Source organism: Helianthus annuus, chromosome 7, assembly GCF_002127325.2.
Source record: "Helianthus annuus cultivar XRQ/B chromosome 7, HanXRQr2.0-SUNRISE, whole genome shotgun sequence".
Lineage (NCBI taxonomy): Eukaryota > Viridiplantae > Streptophyta > Magnoliopsida > Asterales > Asteraceae > Helianthus > Helianthus annuus.
The window spans coordinates 50,670,603-50,689,077 of NC_035439.2; the positions used below are offsets into that span (position 1 = coordinate 50,670,603).

At 39.4% G+C, this 18,475-nt stretch overlaps 1 long non-coding RNA gene across 3 annotated transcripts; it reads left to right on the forward strand.

Moving 5' to 3' along the window:
* Nucleotides 1-10,298: 10,298 nt before the first annotated feature.
* On the forward strand, nt 10,299-12,386 carry LOC110928842. Of its 3 annotated transcripts, none has more exons than XR_002586713.2 (3): nt 10,299-10,503; nt 10,604-11,072; nt 12,328-12,386. It is a non-coding gene; the product is annotated as an uncharacterized LOC110928842 (long non-coding RNA). The 3 variants fall into 3 exon arrangements; XR_002586711.2 differs by having other exon boundaries at nt 12,317-12,377; XR_002586712.2 differs by lacking the exon at nt 12,328-12,386 and having other exon boundaries at nt 10,604-11,256.
* Nucleotides 12,387-18,475: the final 6,089 nt, after the last annotated feature.

Consider the following 18,475-nt stretch of genomic DNA (forward strand, 5'->3'; position numbering starts at 1 on the left):
TTCAAATAGCAATTATCACGTTAACTAATGCACAGTGTAAACTATCTAACCAACAATATAACATAGATCATACCACCTATTGTGTCGAGTCTTGCACGTGGAGCGAAGCGTCGTTGTGGATCGTTGAGCACTGTACAGGTCTGGTTTTATCAAAAAGCTTTTCCCTTTTTAAAACCAAGTTCACTATAACCAATGGCTCTGATACCTATCTGTCACACCCCCAAAATCCACCATGCGGAGTACCACCGCTTGGAGGCGTGACGTGACCAGGATCGAGCCACCAATCATATTGAACAACATATTAAGTAAATAAACCAACCACAATACAATTGGTGACCAAAAGCTAGTTAACCAAGTTTCAATTAAACAGCGGAAGCATAAACGTAAATCCAAAAACATAAGTCCATAGTTCATAAGTTTAAAGTCTAAAGCGTAAGTTTAATAAGTTCAAAAGGAATTAAATATTAAATATGGAATAGAACAGTCCGTATCCCACAACGACTCCTTCCTCGTGTAAGCTCCAGCATTTAACGACCTGTAAGGCATGTAACAACGAGTCAACAACAAAGTTGAGTGAGTTCACGGTTGGTTGCTTAGTTTTAAGATGTTTCTGAAAACGTGGTTTGTATTTCGTTGGGGTAATTGCCGTGGGGGTTACCCCGTAGTTGAAAGCATGATTAACTAGTTCATTCTTTATTACCCAAACCATATCCATGATCAGTGGGGGCTTCCCCATGTAAACAACTAGACCATACCATATCGACCACTAACGCAAATAAGTTGTGCCCTACATCAGTGTCTATCATCACTGACAGTTTGCCATAGTTCATTAGTACCCGCCCGTCCGACTGGCACAGTGTGAGGTTTGTTAAACCTAATAGCGCTATTAACTAATGACCCGCTCGCCATTGGCCTCGGCGATTAAGTCGATTTAAATTGAGGGACTTCATGATAGAGTTTTGTCTAGTAAGTTTTAAGGTTGTTGTCCTACCCAAGGAGGACGAACGTACGTAGTTCTACCCAAGGAGAATACGCAGGATTAATACTGGCATCCTACCTATGGAGGATGGCCGTACATATCCTATCCAAGGAGGATATGTAGATTCCGTTTTAAATTCTTTTACCCATTCCCAACCACCGGGAATCCCATGCCTTAGAAAGTGTATGAACTCACCTTGGTTTGCTCGGTTAGATTAATTACTCATGTAAATCAGGAAATCAAGCACGTCCTAATGAGGTACACATAACAATCAGTTTCTCATGCATAACACGTATCCTACGTACTGTTTATTTACTCATTACTTTCTACCACAAACCACATTATTTAAATGTCAAGACATATTATCAAGTTATATTATTTTACCCTAATATAATATAACTATCTCACAAATAAACAAGTATACACACAAGTGTTCTAGTATAAGATATATAATCTAAATATATATTTATCAAATTTTATTTAGGAAAATCAACCTCTGGCACTTGGTATTTGTAATAAAAATCATGGCGATGTTTATTTAGAAAAATAATGTTTAAAAATATATTTGTAAACATTTGTTAGAAAAATATTTCTAAGTGTCGTATTTCTAGAAAAATTTCGCCAGAGTTTACTCTGTAAATGGAGGTGTCCATGCTTTTAGCATATCATTTTCTTTTGTAAAAATCCTTCAAACAATTTACCAACCAACAATATATCATCTTTATTCAATAATCTTGACAAAAATAAGCCTAAACCACAAACTCATGAACTTGAAAGTTTGTAAAAATGTGTAGTAAGTTACTAACATGCTTAGTAGGTCTTGTTACCTTTAAAAAATAAGATTAGTTTCTTAAAAACTTTATTTTTAAAGAATATGCATTTTCACAACTTCTAGTCATGATTTCCGAAAATATTTCTCTGTGGAATTTTCTTTCTACGCAAGTGTTTATACACTTGTTTACTTACTAAAAATATATTTAGTTCATACAAGATCCGGGTTTTATCAAGACTAGTATTTTTCACTTGGTTCTTTCGAAAAACCACTTGTAGATCTTTAGATCTACAAATTTATTGTGACAACTGGTACTTAACGGCTTCTAATTACGCGATTAACAAACGTTTAGCGATAATAAATAGTGTTTAAGACACGAATTACCTTGATCAGGTCTTTGGAGGCCTAGGAACGTCTGTACAACTTTACAGTACGCGTATGAAGATTCGCGTGGAATCTGCAACAACGAACTGATACCGTACAAAATACTGGCAACGCCGACAAATACGGATTTTCTACGAATAGTTTATATTTATGAATTTAATGTTGTGAATTTATTTCACTTCCATACGTCGCAAAACGCAAACAACAACGAGAAACGCGACTGCTGGGAACGCACCGACAACGAAACGGGAGCATCGGGCACGCGAACAACCTTTAAAACTTAAATTTTACGCTACATTTAGCTTCGTAATGAAATTTTAGTAGCTACAGTCGAACTGGATTGAAAAATGGATTAAAACGGCGAACGTCTCTTACGCGAAATTTTACCGTTAGCGACACACGGACGCGACAACGACAAATACCGACACTATAATACACGTTTTTAAATCTAAAAATTCTATTTTTCTTTGTTACGGTGGTTTCGGGTTTCGAAGACGGGTTCGTAGAGGATTTCGGGCCACTTAAACTCGGGAATTGGGCTTGCGGGCCTTGGGCCCAAGCCCAAAGCCCATCCTACCAACCCTTAGTATAAAAGGGAGTTTACCCCTTATTTGCTCTCATTTGGAACAAACAACACACACACACATGCTCTCAACTCTCTCTCTCTAGAAATAAGTCCGGCGAGAATTCCGGCCGACTCCCGGCGGAGCTCCGGCGACCGGCGACTTTCCGGCGGAGTTCCGGCAACCGACGATTTTCCGGTGAATTTTCCGGCGGCCGTTTTTCGGCCAAGAGTACACTTTTTCGACTATATCCGACGTTCCGGATCGCGTGGTGAGGTTAGTTTTAGCTAATTCTTAGCGGTTTAAGCTCTATGCCAACTCCGGCGAAATTCCGGTCAAATTCCGGCGAGTCCGTTTTGAACTTTTGACCTTGCAGATGCTTAGATCGGGACTTGAGGAGCATTTCTGCAAATTTTCAAGAAATTTTATTCTCCGGCGAAATTCCGACTTCTGACATGGTTTTGGCGAGGTTCCAACCGTCCGTTTTCGACGAAAATTATATTTTTGGGCTCCTAGTGACCCGTAGAGTCCATACGAAACACTTTCGTCTCGGGTGAAAATTTAAGTTCGGGACGCTCTCGGGCTCGGGTCAACGCGGTCAACAGGTCAAACACGGGTCAAGAGGCAGTTTTGGGTCATTTTTAGTGCCTCGGTTCAGTTTCGGGTCCGGTCAACCCTGGTCAACACGGGTCAAAGGTGGTCAAAGCTGGTCAAAGGTGGTCAAAGCTGGTCAAACTTGAGTGGTCGGCAAACGAATGCTTGGAGTGATAACTGGTGTTCTTGTAGCCCTCTTAGATCCTTTATATCTCCTCGGGCAATAGCCAATGCAGGTTTCAACCTTCGGTCTACTGTTGCGGATATTATTGATGATATCGGACAATGGAAATGGCCTCAAGCTTGGTTCGATCTTTTTCCGGTTCTTATAAACATTCCTTCTCCGCATCCTTTAGTTGATATGGCTGATCGGTGTAGTTGGAAAGATATGGAAGGGAACCTTTGTCATTTTCGGTCTTGGGATGTTTGGAACACTTTGCGGCATAGGGATGATAGGGTTGCTTGGGTCGACTCAATTTGGTTCAGCCAATGCATCCCGCGGCATTCATTTCATATGTGGTTAGTAATGACTAATAAATTAAAGACGCAAGACAGGATGGCTGCGTGGGAAGCGGGTAGTACTACTAATCTGATTCTTATGTGTTGCCCTCTTTGTTACCATGATCGTGATTCTAGAGACCACCTTTTCTTTCAATGCTCCTATGCCACGAAGGTTTGGGAAGCAGTAAGGAAAAGGGTCAACATGGAGAGTGTCAACAACACATGGTCCTCGGTTATGCAGTGGATGATTCAAAACGCAAATTCTAGAACTCTAGACCGGATTGTGGGTAAGATCCTTATTGCGGCTACTTCGTACTATGTATGGCAGGAGAGGAATAACCGGTTATTTTCTAGTGTCCAACGATCCCCTGAGATGCTCTCGCATGTTATTATCAGTACGGTTCGTTTGAAGATTATGGGATTCAAGCTTCGGAATGACCGGAAGCATCGTGACCTTTTGGAAACCTGGCAGATCTCGGTGAAGAGTTTGGATTGTGATCCGGGCTAGTGCTTGTCTTTGTTCGGCTAGCACGTTGTTAGAGACTTAGTTTTGTCGGGCTTTGTTTCTTTTTTTCGGGTTGTATGTTTTTGTCGTTTTGGTTGGTTCTTGGATATTCTAGTCTTGGTTTGCCTTGACTAGTAGTGTGTGTCAATGTCGTGGCACACCCTGTTTTATTTGGTTGGTGATTTATAAAATTTACCGGGGTAACCCTTTACCCAAAAAAAAAAAAAGCTGGTCAAACTCAGTCAACTGCTGGTCAACACGGGTCAAACGTGGTCAAAGCTGGTCAAAGCTGGTCAAACTCAGTCAACTGCTGGTCAACACAGTCAACTAAGTCAACACGAGGCTCGGTAAAATTTAAACGATGCGAATTTTGTTATATTATTTATATAAATACTAATTTAACGCGAAACCGAGCTCAAACCGAACCGACTAATGAAAACGACAAATATTATACGAGCTCGACCCGACTAGCGAATTGACACTTAGTGACTTGGTTTTAAATATTTAGTGTTTTGATATATTTCACGTAAATTGCATAATATGTGTTGAATTGATTGAATTTTGAAAAAATATATCGACACTTAGTTGTCGGGGTCGTCCAAAAACAGAGGAAGCTCTGTCCGATTTTCGTTAAAAACCCGGTTTGCGAAACTTATATTGTATTAAAGACGACACTTATCGAGATACTAGCTTTCTTATAAAATAAATGTAGAAGTATATTTATTTTAGCGTCGTCTTATAACATATGAAACGAGTTTATAACACTTTGACAAAAATGCATTACTAGTTACGAAAACCCGATACTTAATTAAAATAAATATAATTCTTTATATTTATTTCAAACGACCAAAACTCGGAAGCTTTTACAACATAACTATACTTAGTTATATTTCATTCAAACGTCGCTAATTCGTGGGATTTTACAAATATAATTGTTCATATTTATTTCAAACATAGTTACTTCGTGTTATTTTATAACATAAATATAATCGTTTATATTTATTTTAAAACGCCGACCTTAAACTCTCTTACAAACTAAATATAGTTTTTAAACTATTTCAAACGCTTAATATTCGGAAGTCATATAAATAAATATAATTGCCTATATTTATTTCAATTTTTTCGGATCCGAATATTCTTATAACAGGAATATATTTGTTATACTCGTTTTTGAACGTCAAGCTTTTGAATATATATATATATATATATACATACATATATATGTATATATCTATTTGTTTCCATCCTACGAAATTACAACGGTATACTACCATGTCATATACGACATTTCGAAAGAGTCATACTACTATTCACATACGCTTTCTACTTCACAACCAACACGACATCGCAGGTATATATTTATATTTGAATATATATAAATATATATATCTTAATCACTTGAAAACTAAGTCGATCTCGAGACTTCGTTTTATCCCGATTATAAACGGGATCAAATAACCATAGAATGGTTATTCTAAGCCAAAATAACAACACCCTCGTAGAGTCGTTTTCTTAATGACTCGGTAGAGCTCGGACACGTAGTTTAACTATGTTGTTAAACTAGAAACTGATAAGTTATTCCCTGTTAGGAATACTATAGATGCACGCTAGCTACTTCACGTTCTTGCAACGACACTACGGAATCACGTTAAGCTAGCTTTGCACAGGAATGTCAAGGTGAGTTCATAACCCCCACTTTTTCTAGTTTTACATTTTTACAAATGTTTTCGGGGGTGGAAAGACATGCAAGTTTTGCAAAAATAAACAACTTTTCGATGAACGAAAACTCATATTTCTAAACCGTGTTGCGAATGAATTTCAAGGAACTTAAATGGTTTACGAATGATTTCGATCAAACATACCGGTTTTACAAAACGCCTTCATATTTACGAAACGTGCATGATTTTCTAATGGGTACGGGCGACACAGTCGAGGTGATTCGACACAGTCGAGGTGATTCGACACAGTCGAGGGGATTCGACCCAGTCGAGGTGATTCGACACAGTCGAGGTGATTTGACACAGTCGAGGGTATTCGACACAGTCGAGGGGATTCGACAAAGTCGAGGTGATTCGACACTAAAAACCGTCTACACAGGTTGAGTACTTCCTATGTCGCCGCATACGTTAATGTCCTCGCGAAACATTAACGATCAACCTGTTCATATACGCTTTACATACCCATTTACAACACTAAAACCTTCATATATTCATAAGATTCATTTGATGGAAACTCACAAATACATCGATTTACAAACTTTGGTAACGCTTTTCAAACTATACCTAAGTAAGAGGACGCGCTGATCCTGCTTACAAAGGTGCGTTTGGGCTCGGCCCATTCTCTCTCGTGCAATGCACAAAGACTATTGTGGGCTAGACTCACAGTTTTTCATATATTATGCCGAGAAAATGATTTTTCTATATTTTCTCAACAACTTTAAAACCGGTTATCTAAAAGATTTATATTAAATCTTTTCAAAACAAACTATGAACTCGCTCAACTTTATGTTGATTTTTCGCATGTTTCTTTCTCAGGTTGCATTTTCAAAACTATGGAACGGTTGGAATAGGAGAACCCATGGGAATTCGAGTACTTAGCGGCGTTCATTTTCGAGAAGTCTTAGCTTATTTGCTTCCGTTGTGCAATGAAGATACCGGTCCAGTCACGCCAGCTCTGATATTTCGGGGTGTGACAGATTGGTATCATAGCTATAGGTTTCAGCGAATTAGGTTTCTGTAGAGATACCTAGGCTCTAACCACACTATACTCTGGGGTCTTAGATTGTTAAGACTTAAACACATACCGAACGCCTAAGACTCGAATATGGGTTCCAACCGTTGCCGAAAACAATGAGTCAATAATTTGGTTTTAAAAGTACTCAAGTGTTGTGATTGATACACGGTACACAGTAAGAAAAACCTGGAGGGTTTTGATAACACGCATATTGAACCTTTGGAAAACTCTTGATAAGAAACTTACATCGAAATTCATTAAACGTCCTCACGCAGGAACTGCAATTATTAACTTACGCAAACGCTATTATCTATATTGTCTATGCTATTTTAATTACCCCCGCAGGCAACCTACACATAACGAAATGCTAGTGCACGAGTATACATGAAACTCAAATTATACGTCGACGGATGTCGGAGTACATCACATTCTACGCAGAACGAAACATTAGTGCACAAGTATACGTGAAACTTAAGCTATACGTCAGCGGACGTCGGAGTACATCACACACGACTTTCGAGGCAGGGCCTTGGGGAAACCACAAATGGTCACGACAACAACGATGCTAAGCTCGTCAGCGGGAGAAACAACAACCGAAATGCGGTACATTGCCACGTGATCTTGAAAAGGACGCGAGTCACACTAAGGTACGTTAAAACAAGATTTCACAACAGTAGATACTTAGTCTGAAGAGACTTACAATGGTTGGCGCTGCAAAAGAAGTCGCACGTCTTCGCATTTCCCCCTATTTCACTTATGGCGATTACGCTATGTTCGAAATTCCAGGTAAAGTCCTTACATTTCTTTTGTTGAAATTTCGACTTCTTACATATATTGAGTAGATTTTTGCATTTCTACTCCCCCTAATGGCCATTGCATCACAAAGCTTTTATTTCATGATAGCGAACACTCATTTGCTTATTTCTTGACAAATTCGTACGCTACACATGCATTGTTTGTTACGCATGTGGTTTCACCTCGAATGTTTGTTTTGTCAACATCTCATATATTATTTCGCTATACTAAATCTTTATATTGTATTCTAGACGACTCGTATTATTGCAAAATGTTGACTCCTTGGTATCGAGTCAACGGATTTCTTGGAAAACTCATTTTCTTTTGAGTGACATACATGGTTTTTCATTGTGGCCATGTCTAAACTTTCTCATTGATACATGAATTCATTGTTGGATTATGTTTCAACCAAGTTCAATTGTTGAACTTGCTCGTAATATATATTCGATTCAAGATTCCATGTGATGGATTGAGGCCATCATATTCGAAATAATCCCAACAAGCACTTAATTTGCTTTGAACCATAACAGGCTTGTTTGGTCTTTGACTTCATTGAATCGTTCTTTGATCACGATCACCTTGTGGTGGCGTTCTTCACAAGTTTGAAGCTTGCGCTAATCTCATTGCTCACCTCATGTACGGATTTAATTATTTTTTTTATTGATATTAAATCCTCTTTGTTAATTGTCATATTAAAGCAGTCTTAATACAATCGTGTATTAAGATAATGGTACACAAGTTCATGTCATATTTCGGTGTACCTCTTAACGATTCTTTTAGCATCGATCGAACATTTTGTGATATTTATTGCTCTTCCATTTTCGATCGAAAAACATTATTTATTTGTTTCATTTTCAATTGAAAATCCTATGGGATTTGTTTGGGAACACCCACATTTATTTCGTTGAGCCTTCATTTGATTTAAAACACGGTGATACTTGTTCGATCACCGCTATTATTGAGTTGTTTTATTCACTTTGACACCTTGTGGTGTCAGTATAAACTTGTAGCTTGGGCTAATCATGATCGAGCGTTTCATGCAATACACGGTGATACTTGTTCGGTCACCGCTATCATCGAGTTACTTCATTCACTACGACACCCTGTGGCGTCAGTATAAACTTCTAGTTTATGCTAATCACGATCGGTCGTTCATGCGAAACTATATATGCGTTTCGTTTGACTCATCGTTTAAATGGTCTTAATGCAACTATGTATTAAGATGACGATACACCAGGTTCGGTTGTATTTCATTTTGGTGTATCCTTGCGACACGTTGATTTTATCTTATTCATTTAATGGTTCGGTAGTTGACAAATTATTTTGTGATTCTATTCATTTGAGCTTGTTGAATTCGAGTTTCAATCATACAACAACCAACGCAAGTTTTCATTGGTAGTGAATTCTATTGTTTCACAAAAAAAAAAAAAAAAATTGATTTGCATACTATGAACGTTCATTTGGAATTCTATTGGTTGAAAATCACCTTTTGTTGAACTCCGTAAACTTGGTCGCGTTGGTGATAGTATCACTACGCTTCGTTCACTTGACATCGATTTCTAGAACAAACTCATTGAGCCGTTGGGTTCTTGTTGATGCAAAATGTCCTTGCATTCACGTAATTTTAATAAGTCTTGATTCAATCAAGTTGTCACTCACTTTAGTATTATCCGGACTTACCTACGAAACGACACAACTCTGAGGAGATAACATAGCCTAAATTTCGAGGACGAAATTTCTGCAACAGGGGGAGAATGTGACAACTGGTACTTAACGGCTTCTAATTACGCGATTAACAAACGTTTAGCGATAATAAATAGTGTTTAAGACACGAATTACCTTGATCAGGTCTTTGGAGGCCTAGGAACGTCTGTACAACTTTACAGTACGCGTATGAAGATTCGCGTGGAATCTGCAACAACGAACTGATACCGTACAAAATACTGGCAACGCCGACAAATACGGATTTTCTACGAATAGTTTATATTTATGAATTTAATGTTGTGAATTTATTTCACTTCCATACGTCGCAAAACGCAAACAACAACGAGAAACGCGACTGCTGGGAACGCACCGACAACGAAACGGGAGCATCGGGCACGCGAACAACCTTTAAAACTTAAATTTTACGCTACATTTAGCTTCGTAATGAAATTTTAGTAGCTACAGTCGAACTGGATTGAAAAATGGATTAAAACGGCGAACGTCTCTTACGCGAAATTTTACCGTTAGCGACACACGGACGCGACAACGACAAATACCGACACTATAATACACGTTTTTAAATCTAAAAATTCTATTTTTCTTTGTTACGGTGGTTTCGGGTTTCGAAGACGGGTTCGTAGAGGATTTCGGGCCACTTAAACTCGGGAATTGGGCTTGCGGGCCTTGGGCCCAAGCCCAAAGCCCATCCTACCAACCCTTAGTATAAAGGGAGTTTACCCCTTATTTGCTCTCATTTGGAACAAACAACAGACACACACATGCTCTCAACTCTCTCTCACTAGAAATAAGTCCGGCGAGAATTCCGGCCGACTCCCGGCGGAGCTCCGGCGACCGGCGACTTTCCGGCGGAGTTCCGGCAACCGACGATTTTCCGGCGAATTTTCCGGCGGCCGTTTTTCGGCCAAGAGTACACTTTTTCGACTATATCCGACGTTCCGGATCGCGTGGTGAGGTTAGTTTTAGCTAATTCTTAGCGGTTTAAGCTCTATGCCAACTCCGGCGAAATTCCGGTCAAATTCCGGCGAGTCCGTTTTGAACTTTTGACCTTGCAGATGCTTAGATCGGGACTTGAGGAGCATTTCTGCAAATTTTCAAGAAATTTTATTCTCCGGCGAAATTCCGACTTCTGACATGGTTTTGGCGAGGTTCCAACCGTCCGTTTTCGACGAAAATTATATTTTTGGGCTCCTAGTGACCCGTAGAGTCCATACGAAACACTTTCGTCTCGGGTGAAAATTTAAGTTCGGGACGCTCTCGGGCTCGGGTCAACGCGGTCAACAGGTCAAACACGGGTCAAGAGGCAGTTTTGGGTCATTTTTAGTGCCTCGGTTCAGTTTCGGGTCCGGTCAACCCTGGTCAACACGGGTCAAAGGTGGTCAAAGCTGGTCAAAGGTGGTCAAAGCTGGTCAAACTCAGTCAACTGCTGGTCAACACGGGTCAAACGTGGTCAAAGCTGGTCAAAGCTGGTCAAACTCAGTCAACTGCTGGTCAACACAGTCAACTAAGTCAACACGAGGCTCGGTAAAATTTAAACGATGCGAATTTTGTTATATTATTTATATAAATACTAATTTAACGCGAAACCGAGCTCAAACCGAACCGACTAATGAAAACGACAAATATTATACGAGCTCGACCCGACTAGCGAATTGACACTTAGTGACTTGGTTTTAAATATTTAGTGTTTTGATATATTTCACGTAAATTGCATAATATGTGTTGAATTGATTGAATTTTGAAAAAATATATCGACACTTAGTTGTCGGGGTCGTCCAAAAACAGAGGAAGCTCTGTCCGATTTTCGTTAAAAACCCGGTTTGCGAAACTTATATTGTATTAAAGACGACACTTATCGAGATACTAGCTTTCTTATAAAATAAATGTAGAAGTATATTTATTTTAGCGTCGTCTTATAACATATGAAACGAGTTTATAACACTTTGACAAAAATGCATTACTAGTTACGAAAACCCGATACTTAATTAAAATAAATATAATTCTTTATATTTATTTCAAACGACCAAAACTCGGAAGCTTTTACAACATAACTATACTTAGTTATATTTCATTCAAACGTCGCTAATTCGTGGGATTTTACAAATATAATTGTTCATATTTATTTCAAACATAGTTACTTCGTGTTATTTTATAACATAAATATAATCGTTTATATTTATTTTAAAACGCCGACCTTAAACTCTCTTACAAACTAAATATAGTTTTTAAACTATTTCAAACGCTTAATATTCGGAAGTCATATAAATAAATATAATTGCCTATATTTATTTCAATTATTTCGGATCCGAATATTCTTATAACAGGAATATATTTGTTATACTCGTTTTTGAACGTCAAGCTTTTGAATATATATATATATATATATATACATACATATATATGTATATATCTATTTGTTTCCATCCTACGAAATTACAACGGTATACTACCATGTCATATACGACATTTCGAAAGAGTCATACTACTATTCACATACGCTTTCTACTTCACAACCAACACGACATCGCAGGTATATATTTATATTTGAATATATATAAATATATATATCTTAATCACTTGAAAACTAAGTCGATCTCGAGACTTCGTTTTATCCCGATTATAAACGGGATCAAATAACCATAGAATGGTTATTCTAAGCCAAAATAACAACACCCTCGTAGAGTCGTTTTCTTAATGACTCGGTAGAGCTCGGACACGTAGTTTAACTATGTTGTTAAACTAGAAACTGATAAGTTATTCCCTGTTAGGAATACTATAGATGCACGCTAGCTACTTCACGTTCTTGCAACGACACTACGGAATCACGTTAAGCTAGCTTTGCACAGGAATGTCAAGGTGAGTTCATAACCCCCACTTTTTCTAGTTTTACATTTTTACAAATGTTTTCGGGGGTGGAAAGACATGCAAGTTTTGCAAAAATAAACAACTTTTCGATGAACGAAAACTCATATTTCTAAACCGTGTTGCGAATGAATTTCAAGGAACTTAAATGGTTTACGAATGATTTCGATCAAACATACCGGTTTTACAAAATGCCTTCATATTTACGAAACGTGCATGATTTTCTAATGGGTACGGGCGACACAGTCGAGGTGATTCGACACAGTCGAGGTGATTCGACACAGTCGAGGGGATTCGACCCAGTCGAGGTGATTCGACACAGTCGAGGTGATTTGACACAGTCGAGGGTATTCGACACAGTCGAGGGGATTCGACACAGTCGAGGTGATTCGACACTAAAAACCGTCTACACAGGTTGAGTACTTCCTATGTCGCCGCATACGTTAATGTCCTCGCGAAACATTAACGATCAACCTGTTCATATACGCTTTACATACCCATTTACAACACTAAAACCTTCATATATTCATAAGATTCATTTGATGGAAACTCACAAATACATCGATTTACAAACTTTGGTAACGCTTTTCAAACTATACCTAAGTAAGAGGACGCGCTGATCCTGCTTACAAAGGTGCGTTTGGGCTCGGCCCATTCTCTCTCGTGCAATGCACAAAGACTATTGTGGGCTAGACTCACAGTTTTTCATATATTATGCCGAGAAAATGATTTTTCTATATTTTCTCAACAACTTTAAAACCGGTTATCTAAAAGATTTATATTAAATCTTTTCAAAACAAACTATGAACTCGCTCAACTTTATGTTGATTTTTCGCATGTTTCTTTCTCAGGTTGCATTTTCAAAACTATGGAACGGTTGGAATAGGAGAACCCATGGGAATTCGAGTACTTAGCGGCGTTCATTTTCGAGAAGTCTTAGCTTATTTGCTTCCGCTGTGCAATGAAGATACCGGTCCAGTCACGCCAGCTCTGATATTTCGGGGTGTGACATTTATAACCTTATTTTTCAAGAAAAATTATATTTACTCAAGTTTCAAGTTCATGGGTGGATGGTTTCATCATCCTTCATAACTCTAACATTTACATCTTACTAGTTCATGTTCTTAAACATGAACTAGTATCTCTAGATGATGATCCATCTTACTTTTACTAACAAACAACATGTAATAATCAAAACATCACAAGATCCACATGATTTACCCATATATCTTCTCTTTATCCACCCCTTTAACACTTATGTTCAAGACTTTAGATTATGTTCGTTAGTGTTTCTAATCATTTCATCATTCGACCATCTATTAACCACTAAAATCAAGAACAAGATGATGTTTTATAACACTTACTACTAGCACAAGGCTAGGGGAGAAACAAGGCGTAAAAGTGGTGGATAAAAGAAAACTAGAGTGGTTCTTGAACTTCCGAGTGCACCGGGCTTGTTTGTAGGACTCCTTGCACCTTTGAGTGTATGAGAATCACTTGTATGGAGGTTGGATGGTGGTGATAGTGTGGTTGGTGGTGGCGGTCGTGGGGTATGGAAGGAGGAGAAGAAGAAGCTTGTTGGTGTTAAGTGTTGGAAGTGAGAGAATGGTGACCTTGTGTGTTTATTTATAATCCACTTATTGTCACACCCCCAAAATCCACACGCGGAGTACCACCGCTTGGGAGCGTGACGTGACCAGGATCAAGCCATCAATCATATCAAACATAGCATTTAATAATAAAAGTCATTAAAGTAATTCATCAAGACATGATCGATGTCTCAAAACCAAGCATTGTTTAAGTAGCGGAAGCATTATTGTAAACCCAAGTTAAAAGTACTGAAATGTCATAAGTGTCTAACAAAGTAATAACGATCCTTGTCCACAACGACCGGCTCCTCCTTGTGCAAGCTCCATGTACCTAACGATCTGCAAGGCATGTAACAGAATGATCAACAAACTAGTTGAGCGAGTTCACAATAAGTAAGTGCGTAACAGTAAGTAAAGGGTGGCTCTACTGGGCCGTTAGTACGTTGTATAGGTGGGGGCTTCCCATGTTATGTGACCACTAGACTATTCGTATTAACTACTCGTATCATCCCTGTTCTTCTTCCGAGAACAGTAGCGCGTATGGGGTGTACGTAGGTCTTACGTACGTATCCTTCATAACCGAGGATAGGAGACGCGGGGGTGTACGTGGGTTTCACGTACGTATCCTTTGTACCGAGGATAGAAGTAAGTAATGCGTACACGTAGGTTTTACGTGCGTGCCTGACATCCGAGGCAGTGATTGGCATATGACCACGTAGGTGTTATCCTAACCTACGGAACCGTCCTGACATCCGAGGATCATGGTAGGTAATAGTCTAGGAAAGCATATGTACGTTCTTAGTCAATTGTAACCTTTATCCCATTCCCACGACCCGGGAATCCCATGCCTTAGTAGAAGTGTGAACTCACCTGGGTTTGCTCGGCAGACAGTATAATGCTCAAGTATACAAGTAAGGAATCAACCACGTCCTATCATGGTTACTATGCAAGTTAGGTTCGTATGTAGCACGTTTGTATCACGTATGGTATCAAGTATGATCATGGCAAATCACATAACCGTAACAGCAGTTCATATCAAGTAACGAGTCCAAGTAGTCGGCCCAATTAACATAAACAGTCCAATTAGCAACTATGTAAACAAGTCCAATAACATAACAGTCATAAGGTTGGGCCCGTGACAGTGTAGGCCCAAAACAGGGTACGTGCCAAGGAGGTCTCGAGTCGCAATCAGCGATCTCGAGTCGCAACCAGTGGTTACGAGTCACAGCCGGAGATTACGAGTCGCAACAGGAGGTTGCGAGTCGCAACTGGTGATTTCGGCTCATCATGGTCTGGTTACGAGTCGCAACGGGACTCGCAACCATTGTCTCGGCTTGTGCTGTTTGTGGTCTCGAGTGGGGTTCCGACTCGCAATGAGTGGTTCCGAGTCGCAACCGTGTGTGTAACTGGTTTCCATAATTCCTGCATTGACTTATCCGTGATTCTAGCAAACAACTTAGGCAGTTTCACAATTCAGATCAAATCAGTTTCAATTCCAAAATCAACCAAAAACATATCATCGATCAAACAGGACTTTTATCATGAATTTCATATGAACATTAATAATCCAAAATCAAGAACATTTATCAAAACACATCAACACATCCGATTCTAACATTCACAAAGCCAATCAATGAGCATCCATTAATCCGATTTAGTTAGCATATTAACCGGTTACAATCTGATTTAATCACGTATACATATAGCCGATTACAATCACCTATATCCGGTTCATGAGCAAGCCAATTTTATGAACACTAACTATCATTGATCAAATCTTAAAATCATCATGCAACATAAAGACTTCACAACCGGTAATCATACATAAATCAAGCAAACATACTAACCGATTACAAGTGAAGAAGGGTGATCCAAACAAGAGGAGGATCGGATGGTCTTGTGCCGTCGGGTCCTAAGCAAACCGAGAGAGAGATAGAAAGCAATAGGGTTTGTGTGTGTTATGAAAGTTGTAACAATGAGAGAAACCAAACCCTTACCAAGGATTTGTGTTTGCGAGTGGGGAGTGGGCCGAGCCCAACTCGGTTACCTCATGGGGTCCGATTTCAAAGTGTGGCCCAAAGGGCTTGTATGACCGGTTATAAGGTGTAATCGGGTTTTAGTGTGTGATTTGGGTTCGTGTACACACAACATACACACATAAGGCACGTAAATATCATAACATTCAATAGCATCAAAGTTTGTAAAATCATAACACGTTCACGTATGTTACACAATGATAGGTCTAAAGTTCGAGTTGTCACACTTATCTTCTTTATCCATCATATATTATGCCTCTTATGGCCCAACATTAACAAATATAATAATCAAAAGCAAGCAAGGGTAGGTCACCCCCATGGTGACCGTCAATAAGGGGGGGGGGGTATAGGGTTGGGATGTAATGGAACTAGTTACATTCTAGTTAGTTTTAAAGTGCATAGTTAGTGTATTAGTGTGTGTGTTATAATATAAGGTGTGTTAGGGTGTTCGGGGACCCTAACTAGCTCAGAAAAGTAAAAACAATGTGTTTGGCAATATTTTTATGTTTCGGGTAAAGTCCGGTTGTTCGGTTTGGCACTGTTCCGTTAAAGTGCTTAATTAATCCGTAAAATGTCTTTTATATATATTTTTGTAACACTTTTAATTTCTAACACTTAGGAAATCATAACGGACTATTTGGTAACTTTTCTGTACATTACTAGTATGTTAACAAGCACATGTAAATATAACACAGAAATCAGAGAGCAGTTAGGCACTTTAATTATCATCAATAAATTGTACGAAATACATGGAATTTTGAGGGTTGTCACAATAATTATCCATTAATTCCTGTGTAAGAAGAATGTTATCCGAAATTTTCCTACCCGGGACAAAAGCTGATTGATTAATACTGACAATCTTATTTAGGGCCACTTTCATACGATCAGACACAATTTTGCTTATACACTTGTAAATAACATTGCAGCAAGCTATAGGCCGAAAATCCCTAACCGAAGCAGGAGAATCCATAATAACATTAGAGACATCGGTTCCCACAATCGCCCATGTACTCTTGAAAAAAGCCGTTGTGAACCCATCAGGACCTGTAGGGATGGCAATAGGTCGGGTTTGGGACGGGTTTAGATAATCCCAAACCCAAACCCGGTTAGATAAGTGTCACACCCCCAAAATCCACACGCGGAGTACCACCGCTTGGAGGCGTGACTGACCAGTATCAAGCCACCAATCATATTGAACATGTAATTAATATTAAGTAAAATAAATGTAAACCATCCATCCAATACGATAGGTGTTCAAAACATAACCATAGTTTCAAAGTGTAGCGGAAGCATAGTAAATAATCCAACACTAGTTAATAGTTTTAAATGTCATAATAGTTCAACGTAGAAACCACGATCCTTGCCCACAACGACCCGCTTCTCCAGTGCAAGCTCCATGTACCTAACGATCTGCAAGGCATGTAACAGAATGATCAACAAACTAGTTGAGCGAGTTCACAGTAAGTAAGTGCGTAACAGTAAGTAACGGGTGGCTCTACTGGGCCGATAGTAAGTTATATAAGTGGGGGCTTCCCATGTTATGTGACCACTAGACTATTCGTATCAACTACTCGTATCATCCCTGTTCTTCTTCCGAGAACAGTAGCGCGTATGGGGTGTACGTAGGTTTTACGCACGTATCCTTCACAACCGAGGATAGGAGACGCGGGGGTGTACGTGGGATTCACGTACGTATCCTTTGTACCGAGGATAGAAGTAAGTAATGCGTACACGTAGGTTTTACGTGCGTGCCTGACATCCGAGGCAGTAATTGGCATATGACCACGTAGGTGTTATCCTAACCTACGGAACCGTCCTGACATCCGAGGATCATGGTAGGTGATAGTCTAGGAAAAGCATATGTACGTTCTTAGTCAATTGTAACCTTTATCCCATTCCCACGACCCGGGAATCCCATGCCTTAGTAGGAGTGTGAACTCACCTGGGTTTGCTCGGCAGACAATAAAATGCTCAAGTATACAGTAAGAGATCAACCACGTCCTATCATGGTTACTTATGCAAGTTAGGTTCGTACTCAACTATTGCACGTATAAGCTACACGTATGTATACACATATAATCATGGCAAGAATCACGTATGCATGTGAACTGGTAAGAGCATAGCATTAACATTCATGTGCGATCCAAAGTCTAAGCCCGAAATACAAACAGCCCAAATATCATGTCGGCCCAAACAGATAAGCAGTCCAATAACATAACAGTCATAAGTCCAAATCATTTGGCCCAAACGATTGGGCCCGTGATAGTGAAAGTCCAAAACAGTACACGTGCAAAGGTGGTCTTGAGTCGCAACCAGCGATCTCGAGTCGCAACCGGGTTATGAGTCGCAACAGCTGGTTACGAGTCGCAACAGGTGGTCTCGGTTCGTCATGGTCCGGTTACGAGTCGCAACGGGACTCGCAACCATGGTCTCGGCTTGT